This window comes from Thermobia domestica, unplaced genomic scaffold, assembly GCF_964235325.1.
Source record: "Thermobia domestica unplaced genomic scaffold, izTheDome1.hap1.1 HAP1_SCAFFOLD_1039, whole genome shotgun sequence".
NCBI classification, from domain to species: domain Eukaryota; kingdom Metazoa; phylum Arthropoda; class Insecta; order Zygentoma; family Lepismatidae; genus Thermobia; species Thermobia domestica.
Window position 1 is genome coordinate 1 of NW_027656749.1, and position 27,745 is coordinate 27,745.

Consider the following 27,745-nt stretch of genomic DNA (forward strand, 5'->3'; position numbering starts at 1 on the left):
GGAATGAAGAAAGTGGGAGGAAACGGGAGAACCCCGCGGTAACCCACCGCACATAGTTTTTGTCCACCATAAAGTTAACTTGGCGGGGGCTCAAGACAGAAAGACGGTTGGAAAAACAAATAAACGATGTTGCATCCCGTAAAAATGTTCGCGACCTATGAAATCAATATTTTTTCTTAAAGAAAAAAAAGAATTAAAAAGAGAAAAAAAGGTCAAAATTTCGCGCTCGCTTCGCTCGCGATCAGCAGAGAAAAGAGGACGTGACGCACCCCTAAAAGTGTTGGCGACCGATTGAATAAATATTGTGGGTAAAAAAAAAAAAAAAAAAAAAAAAAAAAGTCAAAAATTTCGCGCTCGCTTCGCTCGCGATCAGCACAGAAAGAAGGACGTGACGCGCCCCTAAAGGTGTTGGCAACCGATTCAATACATATTGTCGGTAAAAAAAAAAAAAAAAAAAAAAAAAAAAAAAAAAAAAACGCTCGCTTCGCTCGCGATCGACATGAAAAAGGCAACGACGTGACGCCCCGTAAAATTGTCGGCGACCTATTCAATCAATATATTCGGTTGAAAAACAAAGTCAAAAGTTTCCCAATCGCTTCCCTCCCGATCGACATAAAAAAAAAGGCAACCCCTTCACCTCTCCTTATGCATTCATCAGTAAACATACAACCATAGATCACAATACCACTCACATCACCTATCAGTTCTCCACGTCCATCAAGATCCAATCATCGCCCTGGCCCTTTATGATGATACACAACATTACATGTTATTGTGTGCATTGCCCCGCGTTACAATACATGACCAAAAAAAAGAGAAAAAGAGCTGCACTGCCTTCAGTGTAGACATGTTCGTATTCGTAGAAAATGATTTTAGGTACACGATAGTACAGTAATCTATCTTCACATGCTTCAGATGTGAACGATACCTACACATGAAGAGGGCTCCCGAGGTTTCCTTTTCCAATAGGATGGAGCTCCACCACACTTGCAGAATGACGAGAAGTTATGTTAATAAATATATCCCAGAGTGTTTCGTAACTCGCCCTTGGTCCTAATGATGAAGCGTTCTTCAGATGGCCCCGATGTCTCCACACATGATACTATGCGACTTCTTTTCACGAGGCTCTCAAAGATCACGTTTGTGTCCTAACATTCTCTGCAGATATGACACAGCTGCGATAGCGGATCACAGAAGCCTTTCCTCTCCTTACAAGAGACGTGTTCATTCGAGTATGTGAGTAATTCGACTATCGATTAAATATCTCCCGTGTCACGATAGTAGTCACTTTCAATTCTTCTAACGAAGGTAAGAAAAAATGCTATACAAACTTCCTTTCGGTATATAAAGGATTAGGGGCCCAGAGAATATTTTCTTTCAAGAGGATACATTCTTTTTCGAACACCCTGTATATAGATCCTCTAATTATAACTGCAAACAAAATGTTGATTTTGCAATTGCTTCCATGAGAGAATATTCTGTGCACTTTCTTTCTGAAGGGCCGGGCCTAAACGTTTTCCTTAATCATTAAATTTAGTAGTTATCTACAATTACATAGTTTTCCATTGTTCTCAAAATAAAGATTTTTCTCTATGAATTGTTGAATGTTGCTAGGGATATTGAAGTAATTCTTTTTAGTGTTTTTTTCTTTACAATAATGTACTGAACGCCTGCATTAAGGAAGTTCGTGTGTCCATCTTGCAAAATGTTTCGTCTTTTTTCATGCCCACTAAGGTAAATATTCATTTTGCTCTTTTCTCTGTATGCAAACCACATTTCTTAAAGGCAACATTTTCATACAAATGTAGTACTAAAAACTTCTAATTGGCAACATCTGGGCTGCGAAGAGGAAAAAGAAAGAAATCTCGTACGTATTCGCGCGCAATTCGGAATTAGCCAATGAAAAGCACAAAAGCGGCCACCATCTCTCTCTCTTTCTTATTAACGGTTTTGTACTTTCTGCAGTTCTATCAGTGCTGCTAACCTCTTACTATATCATTGAATATGTATGTTTAGATATATATATATATATATATATTTTTTTTTTTACAAAAAATCATACTACTACGGAATAATATTAAATGCCTTTAAACCCTCATTTCTGTTTGCACTTTCTGTTACACTACCTTCCCCGAACTTCTTTCAAGTTATTAAGTGCAGAACGGGGAGTTATACATATTTACTTGCGCTTTGACAATATCTGCACATTGTGTAATAATAGGAGACGTATAAAATAAAACTATATACTAATACGTATATATATATATATATATATATATATATATATATATATATACAGTACACATTCCACTATCCGAGGCTTTCCTTTTCTTTTCTTGCTGACGATAAATTACGCTTTTAGAAATGTTGTCTGAAAACAATAAGAATATGTGCAAAAAATACAATCAGAGGTAGAGGTCTTTAACAGGAAATAAGCAAGGGAGTTGAAAAATTTTTTATGCATGTAAAAAATATAGACATGAACCAACTTGTGAAATAAAAAGACCAGAAAACTACTCTTTCTAAATTATGTGTAAACTTTTTACCGAAAACGAAAGTTGCACGAAAGACTTTTTGTCCGTTTTTTGGCCTCCGGTGCTTGGGGTCCCTGATTCAATCCCAGCTCGTGCCGTGTGAACTTTGTCGTGCATAAAGACCGTGCTCATGGGTTTTCTCGGGTTTCTCCCGTTTCCTCCCACTTTCTTCATTCAGTACTCATCATCACCGTCTCCTTTAGCGTAACCGGTATAAGTATGCGACGTAAATCTAAATATTTCATTTCATTTCCCTTTTCTGCTCATACTGCTGATTATGCGCGATTATGCCAACATCCAACTCCGCGGATAATCGTGCGATTACTGTATATACAACTAATACAGATACAACTAATTATATTATCAGTTACAGTATCGGTTTTTATTTACTAATTTGCCTCACTTTATTTGCATCCCTGCAGTAAATAATTCTTATCGATAATAGTTAAAATGTATATTACATTTTAGTGCTTCACGACTGAATGATCATCTGCCTTACGTTATCTCGCAGCTGAAGAGAATGCTACACTGAAAACTACCTTGCGTTATAAAGGGTAAGTGAAACATATCTTAAAAATATCTTTCATACATTTCATTGTGTACATTAAAGAATGTAAGTTTGCCTTTTTCCTGTAATCAATACTTAATAAAGGATTTATTTTTATTTATTTATATACAATTTCATACGTGGTTCGTGATAGTAAACTCGATAGGACACAGTGGCACTATGAACATCCGAATCACTCATCATTCGAACATTCAAATATTTATTCGAATATTAGTATATTCCAAGTAATGTTAACGACGTTAATATGCTTGCCTTTATAGTTAATAATGTCAATTCTTACTTAAAACATACTTCCTTAACAGGACATTGAAGAAAAGGTAGTTGCCAACGGCCATACCATGCTGAATATACCGGTTCTCGTCCGATCACCGAAGTCAAGCAGCATCGGGCCTGGTCAGTACTTGGATGGGTGACCGCCTGGGAACACCAGGTGCTGTTGGTATACTTTTTCTAATTTTGTTTTTCACAAAGACGAATATTCTCACATCGTTCACCACGATAATTTCGTAATCATGCATTACTTAAAACAATTAGCAACGCTTTCCACGCGCTGGTCTTTTTGAGTATTCACCGACAAACCTACGTAGCTACAATAACTCACTCGAAGCCATATGCATTCGCCAACGGCCATACCATGCTGAATATACCGGTTCTCGTCCGATCACCGAAGTCAAGCAGCATCGGGCCTGGTCAGTACTTGGATGGGTGACCGCCTGGGAACACCAGGTGCTGTTGGCATCTCTTTTTCAAATTTCATTATCCTTCAAGTACGAAAATACTAGAAACATTAATTTTATAGTACTTTCAAGAGATAATTTATCAACATTATTTCATAGCGATTAATCGATATTCTAAGCGTTATACCCACTATTTCTTACACTAACAGCCTGTTTATTTGCACGGCACATTAAAATAACCTGATTTCCGATCCGTGTGCACCTACTACTATACTTAACACGGAATGTATTACCACTTTTTAAAAGTAAATTATTATGACTAAGTGTAGATCTCCGGCGAGTAAATGCCTTTCGTATACAAGCACGACACATCTCCGCTATGTGCTTTACTTTTTTACTAACAGCATATAGAAATTGGATTTCAACGTGTTTCTACATAACAGAATGAAGCAAATTTCGTGATTTAACTCTTTCGAATAATGTGTTGGTCCTGACAAGGACCGTTTGAAATGAAAAATCTTGAAGAAGATTTTTACTTAGAGCTTGTGTACTTGGTAACAGCCTTCGTACCCTCACTTACAGCGTGCTTGGCAAGTTCACCAGGCAAAAGAAGGCGCACAGCTGTTTGGATTTCCCGGCTGGTGATAGTTGACCGCTTATTGTAATGGGCCAAACGAGAAGCTTCAGCAGCAATACGCTCGAAGATGTCATTAACAAAGCTGTTCATGATACTCATAGCTTTGCTAGATATGCCAGTGTCAGGATGCACTTGCTTCAAAACTTTGTAGATGTAAATGGCATAGCTCTCCTTCCTCCTCCTCTTCTTCTTCTTATCTCCCTTGGAGATATTCTTTTGGGCTTTACCAGCCTTCTTTGCAGCCTTTCCGCTAGTTTTTGGTGGCATGATGACTCACTCGTTCAGCAAAATTAGATGTGTCCGCCGATTTATCGACTTCATTTAAATTACAGTACGTGTTTCAATTCGCGCCAACTGCCTTGCTTTTCATTTGATGCACTCGGGTGCACGCTTGAAGTAGTAACAAAACTGACTTGATTCATGGGAGGCCGCAATTTTTCCTCTCATCTTATTACGAAAGAATATTGAACAATGTCTGGTCGCGGCAAAGGTGGAAAAGTCAAGGGAAAGAGCAAGTCCCGCTCCAGCAGGGCTGGCCTTCAATTCCCAGTAGGCAGAATCCATCGTCTTTTGCGAAAGGGTAACTATGCCGAACGAGTTGGTGCTGGCGCTCCCGTGTATTTGGCTGCAGTCATGGAATACCTGGCAGCTGAAGTTCTTGAGTTGGCAGGCAACGCTGCTCGTGACAACAAGAAGACTAGGATTATTCCACGTCATCTGCAGTTAGCTATCCGTAACGACGAGGAATTAAACAAGTTGTTGTCTGGAGTTACAATCGCTCAGGGTGGTGTTTTGCCCAACATTCAAGCTGTACTTCTGCCCAAGAAAACTGAGAAGAAGGCATAAATGTAAGACCTATATCTCATACAAATCGGCCCTTATGAGGGCCACAAACCCCTTTATAGAGGAGATTTACGATTGAAATGAATTGTTTTCGATATACAGACTCATCAAAAGTGTCTGAGATAGTTGCTTAGTTTCATTCGAAATTCTCGCTGCTATTCGATTAATTAGTATATGTGTAGTCGTCGATCGTAATTGAAGCCCATAGGAAGTCACACTAACTTTAGAATACTCCAAACAGCGATGTGCTTAGTTCCCACTACATTATTAATTATAAGATCATTACCTTTTGTATTGTCGCTAGCTACATTTTTTTGATATTTGCGTACATCGGGCTCATATTACCCAGAGGACAGGACAGTCGAGCCCAGATTCTCAGCAATGGAAGAAAACCTCATACCACATATTCTCATGTACTTCATGCTAGACAAAGGAATTTCCAACATTCTTAAAGCACTCATGTTTCTCTCTTGCGTTGGCTTGGCTGAAATTACTCTGTTCAATATGTTCTCGACATTTATTATTGTTCATTACTATGCCCCAATGACATCATGAACAGAGCGGATCAGAAAACTTTCCTAAATTTCTTTTGCAACATAGTAATGACATTAAATGCACACTTAAGTACGATTTATTCTTTGCAAGGTCGATATTCATATTTGTGTGATATGTGTTATATGTATATGGTTTGTAATACGCAACTACTCTTATTCTCTGATCTCAGAACTCATTTGCTACTGTGCCCAACGAGCGAGCCTAGGTTTCTTGTAACTACTGCCTTTCTTTAGTAAATAATGTGAAGTATACAATGCATTAACCTACATCTCATATTTGTATTACTCTTTATTTTAGTAACCCGCTACGAAGTGTCATTAATTTACATGTAAATCACAATAGACACTACCGCAAAAGAAAGAAATCGAACCCAAGACCACGTAAACAAGATAAAGGACAAGATTCAGGTTTCTAACGCATTATTCGCCCCTCACAGCACAGTATAGAAGTTGTATAAGCCTCTATACGTACATCCTACTGTCAGAACAGAAATTCCGACTTGCGTTTCGCATCTCTCATGCTCGCTACTTCCAACAAATCGCCAATTTCCAACCAGAACCCCTTCTCCAGCATTAATACTGCTACATGATATGAATACGTATACATGAACGTACATAATGTAAAAAAAAACGTATGATTTTCTCAAATTAATCTCTCTACGTCTGTAATTTAGTGTGCATCAAAAGGCTTTAATGTAGTTACACGAATTCTTATAATCTAACAGAAAATCGCACAAAGTAAATCTTTCCCTTTATATAAATTTGTTGGCTCTGAAAAGAGCCGTTTATGCCAATTTTATATCCAAAATAGGAGGAACCCCAACTTAACCTCCGAAACCGTACAGGGTTCTTCCTTGCCTCTTCAAGGCATACACAACATCCATAGCTGTCACTGTCTTCCTCTTGGCGTGTTCTGTGTATGTAACAGCATCTCTGATTACGTTCTCCAGGAATACTTTCAATACTCCTCGGGTCTCTTCATAAATGAGACCAGAGATACGCTTCACACCACCACGGCGAGCAAGACGCCTAATAGCGGGTTTGGTGATACCCTGGATGTTGTCACGAAGAACTTTACGGTGGCGCTTGGCACCTCCTTTGCCAAGACCCTTGCCTCCTTTTCCACGTCCTGTCATTTCGATATGTTACTGCTTCGCTCACCACACACGAGAAATACAAGCCCAAGCAGCCCAAGACTCGTGGTTTTGTTCCTTCGATCATGCAGGGAAAGCACGGAGGAAAAACACAAAACGTGTCTAAGCCAATGAGAACTGTCCTTTTCGACTGACTTTATCCAATGAGAAATAGCTTGATTTAACGGTTTTGCTCTTTATATAACTTGACTACTCTCACACCCACCTTCTCTAAGCTCATAGAGAAGATAATAGTAAACAGGATCCACCAATACATGGCCGAGAGTAAACAACTCAATAAGCACCAGGCAGGATTCAGGCCAACATATAACACAATCCAGCACACCATAAGAATATTCAATGACGCTCAGGAAGCCTTCAAACGGAAGTACAAATTAGGAGCCATGTTCTTTGACCTGAGCAGTGCATTTGACACTGTGTGGCACGAGGGGCTCTTGTATAAGCTGACAAACCTCAACCTCCCAACAACAATAATACGATGGATCTACTTCTTCCTTAAAAACCGGGAAACAAGACTTAAATTCCAAGATAAGCTGTCGAACCCCATTCCCATAGAGAGAGGCGTTCCTCAGGGATCCACTCTTGCACCACTCTTATACATCGTGTATGTTAACGACACTCCAAAAAACGATAACACTCAGCTGGCATTATACGCAGATGACACGGCCTACTGGACCACATCCCGCATCACCAAGAACATTCTAACTAAGCTAGAAAAACAAGCAGACAGTTTCTCCAAGTGGTGTAAAGAGTGGCATCTGGAGATGAACTCTGCCAAGACTCAGCTACTCATATTATACCCAACAGCCAAAGGCACCAGGAAAAATAAAAACAGAACCATTAAAGTCAACAACGTACGGATCAAGCCTCAAAACAATGCCACCTACCTAGGAATCACGTTCAACAACAGACTGAGTCTACACCAACATACTAAGAAACTAAAAAGTAAGGCAATTAAAATTATGCATTTACTTAAACCAATTCTGAAAAACGCCAACAACTCAGCTCAGGTTAACTCAAGAATCTACAAAACGATTATAAGATCTAATCTCACCTACGGCTCCCCACTCTTCACTAACCAAGACGTCGAAAGACTGAAACGTACGGAAAGGTACTGGATAAGAATAACGATGGGAGAAACACAGACAGATGAGGCATATCAAATATATAAACTCAAAAAGCTCAACGAGTTCATATCGTATCTAAACAGAAAGTTCGCCAATAGATTGATTGAATCAAATTTCTTCAAAGAACACTACGCAACAATACCAAATACAGAAAACCCCAAAACCATTATCGAAACACTAGCAAACATCGCTAAAAACTAAACCAAACCATATATATATATTAAAAAAAAAAAAAAAAAAAAAAAAAAAAAAGTTTTTGGACTCAATGGCGGAGCTTACGAGCGCCTCAACACTGGATTACGGCCAAGCTGTTCCACAGGGAAGATCAAGAAGAAAGATAAATAAACAACGCTAGCTTCCAGTAGAAATCCGATACCTTTAATCCCAACTCCTTTTCACATACCCAATTCCTAGGCCCTCTGATTAGCACCACAAACAAAACACAAATAACACCATGGACAAAGTAGCCCTACTGGCTAGACGTCCCTCCCATTCTGGGAAAACAGACTTTGACTTTGACTTTGACTTTGAGGCGCGCAATTATTTGAAACAAGTCGTGACAGTTGCAATGGCACGTACCAAGCAGACAGCTAGGAAATCTACTGGAGGCAAAGCTCCTCGAAAGCAGCTTGCCACCAAAGCTGCAAGAAAGAGTGCTCCAGCTACCGGTGGAGTGAAAAAGCCCCATCGTTACAGGCCTGGTACTGTGGCTCTCCGAGAAATTCGTCGTTACCAGAAGAGCACTGAATTGCTCATCCGCAAGCTGCCCTTCCAACGACTCGTCCGAGAAATTGCACAAGATTTCAAGACAGATCTTCGCTTCCAAAGCTCAGCTGTCATGGCTTTACAGGAGGCAAGTGAAGCTTACCTTGTAGGGCTTTTCGAAGACACCAACTTGTGTGCTATTCACGCAAAGAGAGTCACAATCATGCCTAAGGACATTCAGCTTGCTCGCCGCATCCGTGGGGAACGTGCTTAAGTTTGAAGTTCTGGCACTGAGTTCAAAAACGGTCCTTTTTAGGACCAATACACTACTTAGAGATGCTGTTATCCTAACAAGGATCTTGTCCATACTTGTTATCTTTTTTTTTTAAATTCTCACGCCGTATGTTGCATAGTTAATACATCTACCTTCGTTTTCCTGTCGTTTCGTATATCATCCTATCTTTCAAGTATATTCTTTAGTTTTCCCCTATGTTTACCGATTGATTATCTTCGTTTTATGTGGTCAAGGGTTCGATTTTGCCATATGTTGCATAACTTAACTTCGATTCAACCACGTTTGCCCTTCTCAACGTTATTAATCTGATAGAACTCGCAGGCGAAATATGTACTTCTTCCAAGGTAGCAAAAGTAATATTATTTTGTCAGAGGTCGCTGCTGTTGAATGCAAACGTTAAACTAAACTTTCTTTAAGTGTCTGTTTGTACTTAACATCAGTTCAATTGTACACCTACATTTCTGCTGGTGTTACTATTTTTCTTTATAGCAATATTACGAATTATAAGACGGTATCCGTGGTTATTAGCGTGTTCCCTTTTCCTAACACTTTCTCATTACACCAGTATTTCCATCATTCATTAGGCGTAATCACCCGTCTCCTTTATCATAAAAATCATAATAGTACGACGTTAAATTGAAACATAGTCTACTTCACTTTCACGAGTTGTAATAAGTTCGAACATTTCTTTCACCCCAGCCTTGAAAAGAGTTGATTTTAGTTTAGTGTCCCTTTCAGCAGCAAGGCTGTTTCAAACGTGGACCTACTTATTAACGTGCAATGCGAAACATTTGAGCTCCCACCGAGAATCGAACCCAGTCAGCCTGCAAAAGTTTTTCTAACAAATGCATTAAGTGCGTTTTCTGTACTGTTTCGCTACTTGAAGATAGGAACAAGGAAAAAGTAAGTGATCACAAATTGACATTACGTAATGTGTTCCCCATTTTTTTTCGAGTACACCATTCTTGACACCCGTGAAAGCTTTCTTTCCCCACCCTCAATTCCCCTCTGTTATAAAGCACTTACATCAAGAAGTGCTTCGGTTAAAAAGAAAACTCAAAGTCCCTTGCGTGTATACTATACATTGCTATGAATGAACATGTGATAATGATAGGAAAAGCACAATTTTACTCTTCTCAAAGTATTTGATGGCTCTAAAAAGAGCCGTTTTAAAATGTCAGATGATTTACTGACACATTTACTTCTTCTTTGGTGCAGCCTTCTTAGCACTTTTCGGTTTTGCTGTAGCCTTCTTTGGCTTCGGGGCCTTTGGCTTCTTGGGAGTTTTTGCCTTCTTCACTTTAGATGGTGATTTCTTAGGTTTGGGAGCAGCAGCCTTTTTCTTTTCACCAGTCTTCTTGGGACGTTTAGCTGCTGGCTTTTTCGCAGGCTTCTTCTCCTTTGATGCTGATCGTTTCGCCTTGGTTGAAGATCCACCTTCAGGCTTCTCCTTCAGCGATGAAGCACTAAGCTTAAACGATCCAGATGCACCTTTTCCCTTGGTCTGAACCAAAGACCCAGAAGCAACTGCACTTCTCAAGTATTTCTTGATAAATGGAGCAAGCTTCTCGGCATCCACTTTGTAGTTCTGAGAGATGTATTTCTTAATAGCTTGCAGTGAACTTCCTCCCCTTTCCTTCAAATTCTTGATGGCGTTGTTCACCATTTCTGATGTTCTTGGATGAGAAGGTGTTGTTTTTGGTTTCTTAGGCTTTGCAGACTTCTTAGGAGAAGCCTGTGCCGGGGCTGCAGGTGCTGATGCCGTATCTGCCATTGCTTTCTGCAATAAACTCAACGATACTGAAGAATGAAATTTTCGCTAGCAGGCAGCGTTGAGTTTGGTTACGGAGCGCGGACCGGATAGAAAGCACTTGCTGAGGCGGGCTGAGGTAAACAGAAGTTCGTAGTTGCCACAACGATAAGTGTGTTTCCTTCTATTTTGATAAACGATTTTTTTCAGGTATTCAATGAATGCACCAGATCCTATTCTTCCTTACTGGCTAGAAGAAACTTTATTCCACATAACTCAAAAGGCATTTGTTTTTATTCGCTTTTCTATTTTATGTTTCAGTCATTGCTAAGTCGGTCACACTACTTTTTCACCCTCCTTGTGCTTATAATTTTCATAATTTAACATGGAAATACTTATCAATAAATAATTATATTACCATGGTAATTAACTTCAATCCTTCCTGTGATTATACGCAAAGTACCATCTTCGTACTGCTTACTATAGTTCAATGAAGGGAATCTATAAAGTAACGCGTGTCGCACACATCTGCCTTGCAAACTCCCTGGCCTACTTCCAATGTATAGACTTTTATTTCAAATCCTGATTTAATTTCATAATTTTCTGTAGATTTTAACATTTTATTACCCAGCTTCTTAATACGAATGACAATCAAGCCTAAATATTTATTCCCTTTAACTTTATTTTTCTTTTTTATTTTGTGCCTTGTTTCATATTTGTTCTTACGTTAGCAATTAACGCACTTACCGTAGTTATGTATGAACAGGTTGTTTCTATATTTATTTTATTCCAAATAAATTAAATATATATACGGATTATTTTATGGTAGTTGATATTTTCTGTTGTTTCCTACGTGAATTGAGGAAACGCACGGACTTTCGCCTAATTCTTGTGCTACTTTCATATGTCTGTATCTGTCGAATGCTGTCGATCTGTCGAAATGTGTATTACTATCTGTCGATTCATCGAGTGAACTGAATTCGTTAACCATTTCACCAGGCGCGCATGCATTTTTTTTTCTTCTAAGGGATCCAAGCTTCGGGGGGCAAGGTTCCAATACTACAAGCCACTATGTCTATATACTATTATTCTGCATTCGAAAACACGATAAATATTCCACTTACTTTTTCACAAAAACATGATACAGACAGAGTACAGATGAAGTGTAAGATCAGATTTATATTGATGATACATCAATATTTTCCCTGTTAATAACTACATTTAATGAGAAAGTCTGCAAATGTATGTTCACTTAGGAACTTTTGCGAGGAGTCCGCACCCGGTGGACACCCCGTGAGTACGCCTCTGCACTTGACTATACTTCGAATTATACTGCAAACAGTTGTATTTTAGTTTCCCCGTTTAGTTCATCGATATCATTAACACAAAGAAAATAGATGTTATAGATGCGTATTCTCAGTTCTCGCTTTATATCCGGACGTCTGCAAAAATCTACTCCTTTTCTTTCTTTCACGCATCCACCAAACTAACAATGATTTGTATTATAATATTTGCGCATAAAATGTATATCTCATACCTTCCATGTTCTCAAGTATTCATAGACAAAAACGGTTATTTTCTGCGAACAAATTGTCCAAACACAGTGCAAATGTCATCTATAGATTGTCCTGGTTCCGTCTGCGTGTACATAACAATGCGTCATAATCATACATTGCACATTAAGGATATCAATTAATCTTCCCAAATTCCTAGATATGCCTGGCAAAAGTTCCGCGTGTTGTAAGGATATTACATTTGTACTACCGACAAGGTGGTATCTTCCAACATTGAAGTTCAATAAACCCCAAATGTGTCGGATATAGTATTTGATTTCTTGTCTCATTGTTTGCGTCAGAGATGTCTTCTCAAGTTAGGATTTACGATACATACAGGATGAGTTGTATATATTGTTGCTGCCAGCTCTATATTAATCCCATATTTGTAAACGAATAAAAACAGTATTCTAATTATAACAATGTGCTCACAATTAATTTTATTCTTAATTGTTATACGTATTGTTGATTAAAAATGAAAATGTTGCTAAGTGAATTTTATTAATATTTTCTGTTGCGTGATATAGGAAGTGAGTGAAATATTGGAGGAATATAGTGTGCGTAGCAGATGATGTGCAGTGGCTTTGGATCGCCTGTGATAAGGTAAGGCATTTGCTATTTTAATTAACGCATTTTATATACTGTAATCCTAATTATTTTTATGTGAATGTGCTTACTACTTGTGTATTCAGTGGGACCGATGTTTTAATATGTATGGTCAAGCAGTGTCGAGCCTGGTCAGTGTGTGGATAGGTGACCATTTTTTGTAAATCGATAACATTTAACTTTGTAAACACGGATGAAGTAGAAGTATATTTATTTTATTTTTTACCTCAAATATGTAGGACACTTCTCCTTTGTACATCAATTATTATTATTAGTTCAACTTGTTTACAAGTTAAATGAAAAGAATAGTCGTTATCGTGTGATGATTGTGCTCATTAGGCTAAAGAAGACTCGTGATAAGAAAGAAAAGAAGAACGGTGCTCAAGTTTCGTCACAGCATATTCTCAAAAATTTACAGGCAAAATTCAGTGTTCTGCATGAAAAGGCATATTTGTACGAAAAAAAAAAAAATTCTGCAGACGACAGAATTAAATAAAGTAATACACATGTATTTTAGAGTTACTGGTGTAAAATCATTACAAGTGCTTTGCCAGGTGGCCAATAAAAAGCACGAATACTATTTAAGGGAGCCAAAACAGGAGAAAGCTGGGGGCCTGAGCGATAGCAAGAATGTGCGTCCAAAGTGAACAGGAGCGAAGGCGACGCGGGTATACGTATAAGCAAGGGTAGTGGAAACCAGTTAGTTTTCGAGTTTCAATAGCACTTGTCATGCATCCATACTAGTAGCGCCCCGCTTGTAAACATTAAGTACACTATGCAAGAATACACCGCCGGTGGAAAATAGTACCTAATACAGTTATCTTTCATATATACTGACTTATTTTACAGTAGTAACCCAACACTAGTAAACGTAAAATAAAAGTGTATAACTTTATATTTAATTCTATCGCCTGGCTTAGTTTTTCACCTGTAAGATGTACTTATTTAGAGCAAGTTTCTTAACTAGCAAATTAAACCGAGAACCACAGCAACCATATATATATTCTTATGATGTACTTTTCTTTGAGTGGTGTTCTCTGTCTATTGAATAACATTTTCTCAGTTTAATGCTAGCAAAAAACAAAACAAAATCAAAGTGTTTCTATATAAATTTAGTTCACCGTGTTGTAATATCACATGGAATTGAAAAACGAATAGTCGAACCTCTGCTATCTCGATCAAACTTCTCAGGATGATATACTGACTTACCGCAGAAGTTCGACTGAATACGTTTCTCAGTTCCATGGGAGAACCTGGAGAAGCAAAAGCCTGCGCAACGGAAAATACTAAATAAACTTGTAGAGCAGGTCAAGATGTATCATCATGCCAAGTTTCATTCAGATCAGAGAAGTTTGGCTGCAGCCATTTTCATTACAAAGCACAAAATGGATGGTCCCTAACCTCGAGAATCTTCACAATTGTCGACGAGTTGAACTGCACTCATCTGATCAAAATCAAACTTAAAATGACAGTTCACTTTCAACTGTTAAATAATATGATATGCAGGCTTCTGCTTTCCTAGTTACAGTCTATCCACTGTGGTATGCATATTAGTACAAATGTGAGAGTGCATATTTATTAAAGATTTGCTTCAAAAAGCGATGAAAGACATAGGCATTGCCGCGGGCGGTGATAACAAGATGCCGGAAAACGAACAAGCAGAAAGAATATGGGCTGAAGAAGTGTAAACGACGACGCGGCGGCCCGTAAAGGTGTTGCCGTCCTATTAAATGAATAATATCAAAAGAAAGAAAAAAAAAGTAAAAAATTTCGCGCTCGTAATCAAGACAGAAAGCAACTAAAGGAAATCTTTGTTTTACGTCCCACGTTATGCCGCTTAGGCTAAAAGAGGCGCTGATTATGAGAAATGATTGAAATGGTGGTGGAATGAAGAAAGTGGGAGGAAACGGGAGAACCCCGCGGTAACCCACCGCACATAGTTTTTGTCCACCATAAAGTTAACTTGGCGGGGGCTCAAGACAGAAAGACGGTTGGAAAAACAAATAAACGATGTTGCATCCCGTAAAAATGTTCGCGACCTATGAAATCAATATTTTTTCTTAAAGAAAAAAAAGAATTAAAAAGAGAAAAAAAGGTCAAAATTTCGCGCTCGCTTCGCTCGCGATCAGCAGAGAAAAGAGGACGTGACGCACCCCTAAAAGTGTTGGCGACCGATTGAATAAATATTGTGGGTAAAAAAAAAAAAAAAAAAAAAAAAAAAAGTCAAAAATTTCGCGCTCGCTTCGCTCGCGATCAGCACAGAAAGAAGGACGTGACGCGCCCCTAAAGGTGTTGGCAACCGATTCAATACATATTGTCGGTAAAAAAAAAAAAAAAAAAAAAAAAAAAAAAAAAAAAAACGCTCGCTTCGCTCGCGATCGACATGAAAAAGGCAACGACGTGACGCCCCGTAAAATTGTCGGCGACCTATTCAATCAATATATTCGGTTGAAAAACAAAGTCAAAAGTTTCCCAATCGCTTCCCTCCCGATCGACATAAAAAAAAAGGCAACCCCTTCACCTCTCCTTATGCATTCATCAGTAAACATACAACCATAGATCACAATACCACTCACATCACCTATCAGTTCTCCACGTCCATCAAGATCCAATCATCGCCCTGGCCCTTTATGATGATACACAACATTACATGTTATTGTGTGCATTGCCCCGCGTTACAATACATGACCAAAAAAAAGAGAAAAAGAGCTGCACTGCCTTCAGTGTAGACATGTTCGTATTCGTAGAAAATGATTTTAGGTACACGATAGTACAGTAATCTATCTTCACATGCTTCAGATGTGAACGATACCTACACATGAAGAGGGCTCCCGAGGTTTCCTTTTCCAATAGGATGGAGCTCCACCACACTTGCAGAATGACGAGAAGTTATGTTAATAAATATATCCCAGAGTGTTTCGTAACTCGCCCTTGGTCCTAATGATGAAGCGTTCTTCAGATGGCCCCGATGTCTCCACACATGATACTATGCGACTTCTTTTCACGAGGCTCTCAAAGATCACGTTTGTGTCCTAACATTCTCTGCAGATATGACACAGCTGCGATAGCGGATCACAGAAGCCTTTCCTCTCCTTACAAGAGACGTGTTCATTCGAGTATGTGAGTAATTCGACTATCGATTAAATATCTCCCGTGTCACGATAGTAGTCACTTTCAATTCTTCTAACGAAGGTAAGAAAAAATGCTATACAAACTTCCTTTCGGTATATAAAGGATTAGGGGCCCAGAGAATATTTTCTTTCAAGAGGATACATTCTTTTTCGAACACCCTGTATATAGATCCTCTAATTATAACTGCAAACAAAATGTTGATTTTGCAATTGCTTCCATGAGAGAATATTCTGTGCACTTTCTTTCTGAAGGGCCGGGCCTAAACGTTTTCCTTAATCATTAAATTTAGTAGTTATCTACAATTACATAGTTTTCCATTGTTCTCAAAATAAAGATTTTTCTCTATGAATTGTTGAATGTTGCTAGGGATATTGAAGTAATTCTTTTTAGTGTTTTTTTCTTTACAATAATGTACTGAACGCCTGCATTAAGGAAGTTCGTGTGTCCATCTTGCAAAATGTTTCGTCTTTTTTCATGCCCACTAAGGTAAATATTCATTTTGCTCTTTTCTCTGTATGCAAACCACATTTCTTAAAGGCAACATTTTCATACAAATGTAGTACTAAAAACTTCTAATTGGCAACATCTGGGCTGCGAAGAGGAAAAAGAAAGAAATCTCGTACGTATTCGCGCGCAATTCGGAATTAGCCAATGAAAAGCACAAAAGCGGCCACCATCTCTCTCTCTTTCTTATTAACGGTTTTGTACTTTCTGCAGTTCTATCAGTGCTGCTAACCTCTTACTATATCATTGAATATGTATGTTTAGATATATATATATATATATATATATATTTTTTTTTTTACAAAAAATCATACTACTACGGAATAATATTAAATGCCTTTAAACCCTCATTTCTGTTTGCACTTTCTGTTACACTACCTTCCCCGAACTTCTTTCAAGTTATTAAGTGCAGAACGGGGAGTTATACATATTTACTTGCGCTTTGACAATATCTGCACATTGTGTAATAATAGGAGACGTATAAAATAAAACTATATACTAATACGTATATATATATATATATATATATATATATATATATATATATATACAGTACACATTCCACTATCCGAGGCTTTCCTTTTCTTTTCTTGCTGACGATAAATTACGCTTTTAGAAATGTTGTCTGAAAACAATAAGAATATGTGCAAAAAATACAATCAGAGGTAGAGGTCTTTAACAGGAAATAAGCAAGGGAGTTGAAAAATTTTTTATGCATGTAAAAAATATAGACATGAACCAACTTGTGAAATAAAAAGACCAGAAAACTACTCTTTCTAAATTATGTGTAAACTTTTTACCGAAAACGAAAGTTGCACGAAAGACTTTTTGTCCGTTTTTTGGCCTCCGGTGCTTGGGGTCCCTGATTCAATCCCAGCTCGTGCCGTGTGAACTTTGTCGTGCATAAAGACCGTGCTCATGGGTTTTCTCGGGTTTCTCCCGTTTCCTCCCACTTTCTTCATTCAGTACTCATCATCACCGTCTCCTTTAGCGTAACCGGTATAAGTATGCGACGTAAATCTAAATATTTCATTTCATTTCCCTTTTCTGCTCATACTGCTGATTATGCGCGATTATGCCAACATCCAACTCCGCGGATAATCGTGCGATTACTGTATATACAACTAATACAGATACAACTAATTATATTATCAGTTACAGTATCGGTTTTTATTTACTAATTTGCCTCACTTTATTTGCATCCCTGCAGTAAATAATTCTTATCGATAATAGTTAAAATGTATATTACATTTTAGTGCTTCACGACTGAATGATCATCTGCCTTACGTTATCTCGCAGCTGAAGAGAATGCTACACTGAAAACTACCTTGCGTTATAAAGGGTAAGTGAAACATATCTTAAAAATATCTTTCATACATTTCATTGTGTACATTAAAGAATGTAAGTTTGCCTTTTTCCTGTAATCAATACTTAATAAAGGATTTATTTTTATTTATTTATATACAATTTCATACGTGGTTCGTGATAGTAAACTCGATAGGACACAGTGGCACTATGAACATCCGAATCACTCATCATTCGAACATTCAAATATTTATTCGAATATTAGTATATTCCAAGTAATGTTAACGACGTTAATATGCTTGCCTTTATAGTTAATAATGTCAATTCTTACTTAAAACATACTTCCTTAACAGGACATTGAAGAAAAGGTAGTTGCCAACGGCCATACCATGCTGAATATACCGGTTCTCGTCCGATCACCGAAGTCAAGCAGCATCGGGCCTGGTCAGTACTTGGATGGGTGACCGCCTGGGAACACCAGGTGCTGTTGGTATACTTTTTCTAATTTTGTTTTTCACAAAGACGAATATTCTCACATCGTTCACCACGATAATTTCGTAATCATGCATTACTTAAAACAATTAGCAACGCTTTCCACGCGCTGGTCTTTTTGAGTATTCACCGACAAACCTACGTAGCTACAATAACTCACTCGAAGCCATATGCATTCGCCAACGGCCATACCATGCTGAATATACCGGTTCTCGTCCGATCACCGAAGTCAAGCAGCATCGGGCCTGGTCAGTACTTGGATGGGTGACCGCCTGGGAACACCAGGTGCTGTTGGCATCTCTTTTTCAAATTTCATTATCCTTCAAGTACGAAAATACTAGAAACATTAATTTTATAGTACTTTCAAGAGATAATTTATCAACATTATTTCATAGCGATTAATCGATATTCTAAGCGTTATACCCACTATTTCTTACACTAACAGCCTGTTTATTTGCACGGCACATTAAAATAACCTGATTTCCGATCCGTGTGCACCTACTACTATACTTAACACGGAATGTATTACCACTTTTTAAAAGTAAATTATTATGACTAAGTGTAGATCTCCGGCGAGTAAATGCCTTTCGTATACAAGCACGACACATCTCCGCTATGTGCTTTACTTTTTTACTAACAGCATATAGAAATTGGATTTCAACGTGTTTCTACATAACAGAATGAAGCAAATTTCGTGATTTAACTCTTTCGAATAATGTGTTGGTCCTGACAAGGACCGTTTGAAATGAAAAATCTTGAAGAAGATTTTTACTTAGAGCTTGTGTACTTGGTAACAGCCTTCGTACCCTCACTTACAGCGTGCTTGGCAAGTTCACCAGGCAAAAGAAGGCGCACAGCTGTTTGGATTTCCCGGCTGGTGATAGTTGACCGCTTATTGTAATGGGCCAAACGAGAAGCTTCAGCAGCAATACGCTCGAAGATGTCATTAACAAAGCTGTTCATGATACTCATAGCTTTGCTAGATATGCCAGTGTCAGGATGCACTTGCTTCAAAACTTTGTAGATGTAAATGGCATAGCTCTCCTTCCTCCTCCTCTTCTTCTTCTTATCTCCCTTGGAGATATTCTTTTGGGCTTTACCAGCCTTCTTTGCAGCCTTTCCGCTAGTTTTTGGTGGCATGATGACTCACTCGTTCAGCAAAATTAGATGTGTCCGCCGATTTATCGACTTCATTTAAATTACAGTACGTGTTTCAATTCGCGCCAACTGCCTTGCTTTTCATTTGATGCACTCGGGTGCACGCTTGAAGTAGTAACAAAACTGACTTGATTCATGGGAGGCCGCAATTTTTCCTCTCATCTTATTACGAAAGAATATTGAACAATGTCTGGTCGCGGCAAAGGTGGAAAAGTCAAGGGAAAGAGCAAGTCCCGCTCCAGCAGGGCTGGCCTTCAATTCCCAGTAGGCAGAATCCATCGTCTTTTGCGAAAGGGTAACTATGCCGAACGAGTTGGTGCTGGCGCTCCCGTGTATTTGGCTGCAGTCATGGAATACCTGGCAGCTGAAGTTCTTGAGTTGGCAGGCAACGCTGCTCGTGACAACAAGAAGACTAGGATTATTCCACGTCATCTGCAGTTAGCTATCCGTAACGACGAGGAATTAAACAAGTTGTTGTCTGGAGTTACAATCGCTCAGGGTGGTGTTTTGCCCAACATTCAAGCTGTACTTCTGCCCAAGAAAACTGAGAAGAAGGCATAAATGTAAGACCTATATCTCATACAAATCGGCCCTTATGAGGGCCACAAACCCCTTTATAGAGGAGATTTACGATTGAAATGAATTGTTTTCGATATACAGACTCATCAAAAGTGTCTGAGATAGTTGCTTAGTTTCATTCGAAATTCTCGCTGCTATTCGATTAATTAGTATATGTGTAGTCGTCGATCGTAATTGAAGCCCATAGGAAGTCACACTAACTTTAGAATACTCCAAACAGCGATGTGCTTAGTTCCCACTACATTATTAATTATAAGATCATTACCTTTTGTATTGTCGCTAGCTACATTTTTTTGATATTTGCGTACATCGGGCTCATATTACCCAGAGGACAGGACAGTCGAGCCCAGATTCTCAGCAATGGAAGAAAACCTCATACCACATATTCTCATGTACTTCATGCTAGACAAAGGAATTTCCAACATTCTTAAAGCACTCATGTTTCTCTCTTGCGTTGGCTTGGCTGAAATTACTCTGTTCAATATGTTCTCGACATTTATTATTGTTCATTACTATGCCCCAATGACATCATGAACAGAGCGGATCAGAAAACTTTCCTAAATTTCTTTTGCAACATAGTAATGACATTAAATGCACACTTAAGTACGATTTATTCTTTGCAAGGTCGATATTCATATTTGTGTGATATGTGTTATATGTATATGGTTTGTAATACGCAACTACTCTTATTCTCTGATCTCAGAACTCATTTGCTACTGTGCCCAACGAGCGAGCCTAGGTTTCTTGTAACTACTGCCTTTCTTTAGTAAATAATGTGAAGTATACAATGCATTAACCTACATCTCATATTTGTATTACTCTTTATTTTAGTAACCCGCTACGAAGTGTCATTAATTTACATGTAAATCACAATAGACACTACCGCAAAAGAAAGAAATCGAACCCAAGACCACGTAAACAAGATAAAGGACAAGATTCAGGTTTCTAACGCATTATTCGCCCCTCACAGCACAGTATAGAAGTTGTATAAGCCTCTATACGTACATCCTACTGTCAGAACAGAAATTCCGACTTGCGTTTCGCATCTCTCATGCTCGCTACTTCCAACAAATCGCCAATTTCCAACCAGAACCCCTTCTCCAGCATTAATACTGCTACATGATATGAATACGTATACATGAACGTACATAATGTAAAAAAAAACGTATGATTTTCTCAAATTAATCTCTCTACGTCTGTAATTTAGTGTGCATCAAAAGGCTTTAATGTAGTTACACGAATTCTTATAATCTAACAGAAAATCGCACAAAGTAAATCTTTCCCTTTATATAAATTTGTTGGCTCTGAAAAGAGCCGTTTATGCCAATTTTATATCCAAAATAGGAGGAACCCCAACTTAACCTCCGAAACCGTACAGGGTTCTTCCTTGCCTCTTCAAGGCATACACAACATCCATAGCTGTCACTGTCTTCCTCTTGGCGTGTTCTGTGTATGTAACAGCATCTCTGATTACGTTCTCCAGGAATACTTTCAATACTCCTCGGGTCTCTTCATAAATGAGACCAGAGATACGCTTCACACCACCACGGCGAGCAAGACGCCTAATAGCGGGTTTGGTGATACCCTGGATGTTGTCACGAAGAACTTTACGGTGGCGCTTGGCACCTCCTTTGCCAAGACCCTTGCCTCCTTTTCCACGTCCTGTCATTTCGATATGTTACTGCTTCGCTCACCACACACGAGAAATACAAGCCCAAGCAGCCCAAGACTCGTGGTTTTGTTCCTTCGATCATGCAGGGAAAGCACGGAGGAAAAACACAAAACGTGTCTAAGCCAATGAGAACTGTCCTTTTCGACTGACTTTATCCAATGAGAAATAGCTTGATTTAACGGTTTTGCTCTTTATATAACTTGACTTCATTCAGCGCGCAATTATTTGAAACAAGTCGTGACAGTTGCAATGGCACGTACCAAGCAGACAGCTAGGAAATCTACTGGAGGCAAAGCTCCTCGAAAGCAGCTTGCCACCAAAGCTGCAAGAAAGAGTGCTCCAGCTACCGGTGGAGTGAAAAAGCCCCATCGTTACAGGCCTGGTACTGTGGCTCTCCGAGAAATTCGTCGTTACCAGAAGAGCACTGAATTGCTCATCCGCAAGCTGCCCTTCCAACGACTCGTCCGAGAAATTGCACAAGATTTCAAGACAGATCTTCGCTTCCAAAGCTCAGCTGTCATGGCTTTACAGGAGGCAAGTGAAGCTTACCTTGTAGGGCTTTTCGAAGACACCAACTTGTGTGCTATTCACGCAAAGAGAGTCACAATCATGCCTAAGGACATTCAGCTTGCTCGCCGCATCCGTGGGGAACGTGCTTAAGTTTGAAGTTCTGGCACTGAGTTCAAAAACGGTCCTTTTTAGGACCAATACACTACTTAGAGATGCTGTTATCCTAACAAGGATCTTGTCCATACTTGTTATCTTTTTTTTTTAAATTCTCACGCCGTATGTTGCATAGTTAATACATCTACCTTCGTTTTCCTGTCGTTTCGTATATCATCCTATCTTTCAAGTATATTCTTTAGTTTTCCCCTATGTTTACCGATTGATTATCTTCGTTTTATGTGGTCAAGGGTTCGATTTTGCCATATGTTGCATAACTTAACTTCGATTCAACCACTGTTTGCCCTTCTCAACGTTATTAATCTGATAGAACTCGCAGGCGAAATATGTACTTCTTCCAAGGTAGCAAAAGTAATATTATTTTGTCAGAGGTCGCTGCTGTTGAATGCAAACGTTAAACTAAACTTTCTTTAAGTGTCTGTTTGTACTTAACATCAGTTCAATTGTACACCTACATTTCTGCTGGTGTTACTATTTTTCTTTATAGCAATATTACGAATTATAAGACGGTATCCGTGGTTATTAGCGTGTTCCCTTTTCCTAACACTTTCTCATTACACCAGTATTTCCATCATTCATTAGGCGTAATCACCCGTCTCCTTTATCATAAAAATCATAATAGTACGACGTTAAATTGAAACATAGTCTACTTCACTTTCACGAGTTGTAATAAGTTCGAACATTTCTTTCACCCCAGCCTTGAAAAGAGTTGATTTTAGTTTAGTGTCCCTTTCAGCAGCAAGGCTGTTTCAAACGTGGACCTACTTATTAACGTGCAATGCGAAACATTTGAGCTCCCACCGAGAATCGAACCCAGTCAGCCTGCAAAAGTTTTTCTAACAAATGCATTAAGTGCGTTTTCTGTACTGTTTCGCTACTTGAAGATAGGAACAAGGAAAAAGTAAGTGATCACAAATTGACATTACGTAATGTGTTCCCCATTTTTTTTCGAGTACACCATTCTTGACACCCGTGAAAGCTTTCTTTCCCCACCCTCAATTCCCCTCTGTTATAAAGCACTTACATCAAGAAGTGCTTCGGTTAAAAAGAAAACTCAAAGTCCCTTGCGTGTATACTATACATTGCTATGAATGAACATGTGATAATGATAGGAAAAGCACAATTTTACTCTTCTCAAAGTATTTGATGGCTCTAAAAAGAGCCGTTTTAAAATGTCAGATGATTTACTGACACATTTACTTCTTCTTTGGTGCAGCCTTCTTAGCACTTTTCGGTTTTGCTGTAGCCTTCTTTGGCTTCGGGGCCTTTGGCTTCTTGGGAGTTTTTGCCTTCTTCACTTTAGATGGTGATTTCTTAGGTTTGGGAGCAGCAGCCTTTTTCTTTTCACCAGTCTTCTTGGGACGTTTAGCTGCTGGCTTTTTCGCAGGCTTCTTCTCCTTTGATGCTGATCGTTTCGCCTTGGTTGAAGATCCACCTTCAGGCTTCTCCTTCAGCGATGAAGCACTAAGCTTAAACGATCCAGATGCACCTTTTCCCTTGGTCTGAACCAAAGACCCAGAAGCAACTGCACTTCTCAAGTATTTCTTGATAAATGGAGCAAGCTTCTCGGCATCCACTTTGTAGTTCTGAGAGATGTATTTCTTAATAGCTTGCAGTGAACTTCCTCCCCTTTCCTTCAAATTCTTGATGGCGTTGTTCACCATTTCTGATGTTCTTGGATGAGAAGGTGTTGTTTTTGGTTTCTTAGGCTTTGCAGACTTCTTAGGAGAAGCCTGTGCCGGGGCTGCAGGTGCTGATGCCGTATCTGCCATTGCTTTCTGCAATAAACTCAACGATACTGAAGAATGAAATTTTCGCTAGCAGGCAGCGTTGAGTTTGGTTACGGAGCGCGGACCGGATAGAAAGCACTTGCTGAGGCGGGCTGAGGTAAACAGAAGTTCGTAGTTGCCACAACGATAAGTGTGTTTCCTTCTATTTTGATAAACGATTTTTTTCAGGTATTCAATGAATGCACCAGATCCTATTCTTCCTTACTGGCTAGAAGAAACTTTATTCCACATAACTCAAAAGGCATTTGTTTTTATTCGCTTTTCTATTTTATGTTTCAGTCATTGCTAAGTCGGTCACACTACTTTTTCACCCTCCTTGTGCTTATAATTTTCATAATTTAACATGGAAATACTTATCAATAAATAATTATATTACCATGGTAATTAACTTCAATCCTTCCTGTGATTATACGCAAAGTACCATCTTCGTACTGCTTACTATAGTTCAATGAAGGGAATCTATAAAGTAACGCGTGTCGCACACATCTGCCTTGCAAACTCCCTGGCCTACTTCCAATGTATAGACTTTTATTTCAAATCCTGATTTAATTTCATAATTTTCTGTAGATTTTAACATTTTATTACCCAGCTTCTTAATACGAATGACAATCAAGCCTAAATATTTATTCCCTTTAACTTTATTTTTCTTTTTTATTTTGTGCCTTGTTTCATATTTGTTCTTACGTTAGCAATTAACGCACTTACCGTAGTTATGTATGAACAGGTTGTTTCTATATTTATTTTATTCCAAATAAATTAAATATATATACGGATTATTTTATGGTAGTTGATATTTTCTGTTGTTTCCTACGTGAATTGAGGAAACGCACGGACTTTCGCCTAATTCTTGTGCTACTTTCATATGTCTGTATCTGTCGAATGCTGTCGATCTGTCGAAATGTGTATTACTATCTGTCGATTCATCGAGTGAACTGAATTCGTTAACCATTTCACCAGGCGCGCATGCATTTTTTTTTCTTCTAAGGGATCCAAGCTTCGGGGGGCAAGGTTCCAATACTACAAGCCACTATGTCTATATACTATTATTCTGCATTCGAAAACACGATAAATATTCCACTTACTTTTTCACAAAAACATGATACAGACAGAGTACAGATGAAGTGTAAGATCAGATTTATATTGATGATACATCAATATTTTCCCTGTTAATAACTACATTTAATGAGAAAGTCTGCAAATGTATGTTCACTTAGGAACTTTTGCGAGGAGTCCGCACCCGGTGGACACCCCGTGAGTACGCCTCTGCACTTGACTATACTTCGAATTATACTGCAAACAGTTGTATTTTAGTTTCCCCGTTTAGTTCATCGATATCATTAACACAAAGAAAATAGATGTTATAGATGCGTATTCTCAGTTCTCGCTTTATATCCGGACGTCTGCAAAAATCTACTCCTTTTCTTTCTTTCACGCATCCACCAAACTAACAATGATTTGTATTATAATATTTGCGCATAAAATGTATATCTCATACCTTCCATGTTCTCAAGTATTCATAGACAAAAACGGTTATTTTCTGCGAACAAATTGTCCAAACACAGTGCAAATGTCATCTATAGATTGTCCTGGTTCCGTCTGCGTGTACATAACAATGCGTCATAATCATACATTGCACATTAAGGATATCAATTAATCTTCCCAAATTCCTAGATATGCCTGGCAAAAGTTCCGCGTGTTGTAAGGATATTACATTTGTACTACCGACAAGGTGGTATCTTCCAACATTGAAGTTCAATAAACCCCAAATGTGTCGGATATAGTATTTGATTTCTTGTCTCATTGTTTGCGTCAGAGATGTCTTCTCAAGTTAGGATTTACGATACATACAGGATGAGTTGTATATATTGTTGCTGCCAGCTCTATATTAATCCCATATTTGTAAACGAATAAAAACAGTATTCTAATTATAACAATGTGCTCACAATTAATTTTATTCTTAATTGTTATACGTATTGTTGATTAAAAATGAAAATGTTGCTAAGTGAATTTTATTAATATTTTCTGTTGCGTGATATAGGAAGTGAGTGAAATATTGGAGGAATATAGTGTGCGTAGCAGATGATGTGCAGTGGCTTTGGATCGCCTGTGATAAGGTAAGGCATTTGCTATTTTAATTAACGCATTTTATATACTGTAATCCTAATTATTTTTATGTGAATGTGCTTACTACTTGTGTATTCAGTGGGACCGATGTTTTAATATGTATGGTCAAGCAGTGTCGAGCCTGGTCAGTGTGTGGATAGGTGACCATTTTTTGTAAATCGATAACATTTAACTTTGTAAACACGGATGAAGTAGAAGTATATTTATTTTATTTTTTACCTCAAATATGTAGGACACTTCTCCTTTGTACATCAATTATTATTATTAGTTCAACTTGTTTACAAGTTAAATGAAAAGAATAGTCGTTATCGTGTGATGATTGTGCTCATTAGGCTAAAGAAGACTCGTGATAAGAAAGAAAAGAAGAACGGTGCTCAAGTTTCGTCACAGCATATTCTCAAAAATTTACAGGCAAAATTCAGTGTTCTGCATGAAAAGGCATATTTGTACGAAAAAAAAAAAAATTCTGCAGACGACAGAATTAAATAAAGTAATACACATGTATTTTAGAGTTACTGGTGTAAAATCATTACAAGTGCTTTGCCAGGTGGCCAATAAAAAGCACGAATACTATTTAAGGGAGCCAAAACAGGAGAAAGCTGGGGGCCTGAGCGATAGCAAGAATGTGCGTCCAAAGTGAACAGGAGCGAAGGCGACGCGGGTATACGTATAAGCAAGGGTAGTGGAAACCAGTTAGTTTTCGAGTTTCAATAGCACTTGTCATGCATCCATACTAGTAGCGCCCCGCTTGTAAACATTAAGTACACTATGCAAGAATACACCGCCGGTGGAAAATAGTACCTAATACAGTTATCTTTCATATATACTGACTTATTTTACAGTAGTAACCCAACACTAGTAAACGTAAAATAAAAGTGTATAACTTTATATTTAATTCTATCGCCTGGCTTAGTTTTTCACCTGTAAGATGTACTTATTTAGAGCAAGTTTCTTAACTAGCAAATTAAACCGAGAACCACAGCAACCATATATATATTCTTATGATGTACTTTTCTTTGAGTGGTGTTCTCTGTCTATTGAATAACATTTTCTCAGTTTAATGCTAGCAAAAAACAAAACAAAATCAAAGTGTTTCTATATAAATTTAGTTCACCGTGTTGTAATATCACATGGAATTGAAAAACGAATAGTCGAACCTCTGCTATCTCGATCAAACTTCTCAGGATGATATACTGACTTACCGCAGAAGTTCGACTGAATACGTTTCTCAGTTCCATGGGAGAACCTGGAGAAGCAAAAGCCTGCGCAACGGAAAATACTAAATAAACTTGTAGAGCAGGT

The 27,745-nt window shown here is 38.4% G+C and overlaps 4 non-coding genes across 4 annotated transcripts; all 4 read left to right on the top strand.

Annotated features, from left to right (window-relative positions):
- Window positions 1-3,425: 3,425 nt before the first annotated feature.
- Window positions 3,426-3,544, top strand: LOC145677564 (5S ribosomal RNA). Its single transcript, XR_014129872.1, has one exon. It is a non-coding gene; the product is annotated as a 5S ribosomal RNA (ribosomal RNA).
- A 177-nt stretch (window positions 3,545-3,721) lies between these two features.
- Window positions 3,722-3,840, top strand: LOC145677557 (5S ribosomal RNA). Its single transcript, XR_014129865.1, has one exon. It is a non-coding gene; the product is annotated as a 5S ribosomal RNA (ribosomal RNA).
- A 14,478-nt stretch (window positions 3,841-18,318) lies between these two features.
- LOC145677558 (5S ribosomal RNA) lies at window positions 18,319-18,437 on the top strand. The gene has a single exon (XR_014129866.1). It is a non-coding gene; the product is annotated as a 5S ribosomal RNA (ribosomal RNA).
- A 177-nt stretch (window positions 18,438-18,614) lies between these two features.
- On the top strand, window positions 18,615-18,733 carry LOC145677561 (5S ribosomal RNA). Its single transcript, XR_014129869.1, has one exon. It is a non-coding gene; the product is annotated as a 5S ribosomal RNA (ribosomal RNA).
- Window positions 18,734-27,745: the final 9,012 nt, after the last annotated feature.